The following is a 1,722-nucleotide window of genomic DNA, read 5'->3' on the forward strand; positions in this document are numbered from 1 at the left end:
CCCCCCCCGGCCCCGCAAACGGACGGGCATACAATCAAAAATGGTAGTAAAGAAGTTGGACCAACCACAGGTGTTCTGTAACAACACAGGAGGGGGCAAAAATGTGAGGTCCGTATTGCATTATTGTTCCATTGACCACAAGGCAAAAATCACTTAGGACGAACAAAACTATAACCACACTTTTTCTCTTTCAGTTTTAATTTTAAGGCATAGGGGAGGGGTTTTTTTTCGGGGGCCATGAGAGCATTTCTATTTTAATGCAGGAGTTAAACGCCCTTGTCAATACAATTTAGACTGTTGAGGAGGCGGTTTCGACTCTGCCTATCAGGGCCAACCGGGCTGAGGGATACAACATCCCAGCAAAACGACAAAGACACTCGATAAAACTTGTCTCCATGAAACATGTCTGAGGTCAAAAGAAAGAATCGACAGAAAAATGTCCATTCGTCCTGGGATAAAAAGACACGTACAGACAATCACAAACAAGCAGTGTACCCGGCTTGTCATCCGAACAGAGAATGCAAATAAGGCCTAAAAAAATCAGGATGAATAATAAAAGAGCTAGAGAAAGAGTTCGCCGCATCAAAGCATACAGAAAACATACCAGAAATAGCATATCAAGGCGACAAAACAGTTGAGGCATTAAAGAACACTTCGACAAGCGTAAAAATAACGGGGGGGGATATTAATAATTTTGCGTTCCTATGGAGAAAACCCCCAGCTCAAACAACACAACTCCTGCAACAACCACCCATTAATGTCTCATGACAATCCTGTAACATTGTCATGTCAACACCTCCGCGCAAATGCCGCGCAGTGTGTGGATATGTGGTGCACTACCCCCCCAAACCACTCCTAATGTATTACAGCCTTTCTCTGTGTCGTTTGAACGAATTATATTGATTAGTAAGAATTTTACGGCACTTGCAACACAATAAGTTCATAGAAGTGCCGACGATTAGAGGAGTTACAAGAAAGTAACAAACACAAAATAGAAGGCGGGCAGAAAAGGACGACAGGTATTTGATAGGAAAGAAGAAGCAAACCACACAGAGCACCCGCCAACCACCTGCACTGACAATTAATTTAGGGACAGAGAGAGTTAACAGGTCTCGGCTTGTACATAATTGTAGTACGTCTTCGTTTGGGGACATAACAATGTGGATAACACAAAGAAATAAAGGAGTGGCCTGCCTTTACGAAAACAACAACTCAATCTTCCAACACTCTGATCCAACAATAGAAACAAGGGAGAAAAATCATCACAGCCATGAGTGATTTCTTTTCCCATACAATCTATACCGTTTCTTTTTTTTTGCGTTTTCAACACAAGGAGGAGGGGCTAAACTTGAGAAAATCAGAATCTATTTGTTTGTTTGAGTAAAGAGAAGCACATTGACACAATAACTGACATTTTGTGCAGGGAAAAGGGTAAAAAGGACAGAAGCAACACGGTGGAAAGAGAAGAATCAAGGAGAAAAACCTACCAGCCACGCCCTCCAATCACCCGCAGTGAAAATCTGAAAGAAAAGGGAGAATGGAGTTAAAAATAAACCAGAAAGAAGTTGAATAAGAACATATCACTTAATAATGTCATCCACTCGAATCACATTGATTGTTAGTGATACCCAGCACAAAGCAGGCACGGGTCTACAGCCAACCAACCCCTCCCCCCACCATAAAAAATAAAATAAAATGAATACAAAATCTCTCTGCCCCCTC

The 1,722-nt window shown here is 41.9% G+C and overlaps 1 long non-coding RNA gene across 1 annotated transcript in view; it reads right to left on the bottom strand.

Moving 5' to 3' along the window:
- Window positions 1-1,308: 1,308 nt before the first annotated feature.
- LOC118477839 overlaps window positions 1,309-1,722 on the bottom strand; it is an 11,684-nt gene continuing 11,270 nt past the window's right edge. Inside the window, exon 2 of the long non-coding RNA XR_004858638.1 lies at window positions 1,309-1,520. This is a non-coding gene — a long non-coding RNA (uncharacterized LOC118477839). The remainder of the gene's footprint in view (window positions 1,521-1,722) is intronic.

Source organism: Aplysia californica, unplaced genomic scaffold, assembly GCF_000002075.1.
Source record: "Aplysia californica isolate F4 #8 unplaced genomic scaffold, AplCal3.0 scaffold00244, whole genome shotgun sequence".
In the NCBI taxonomy this organism is placed as follows: Eukaryota; Metazoa; Mollusca; class Gastropoda; order Aplysiida; family Aplysiidae; genus Aplysia; species Aplysia californica.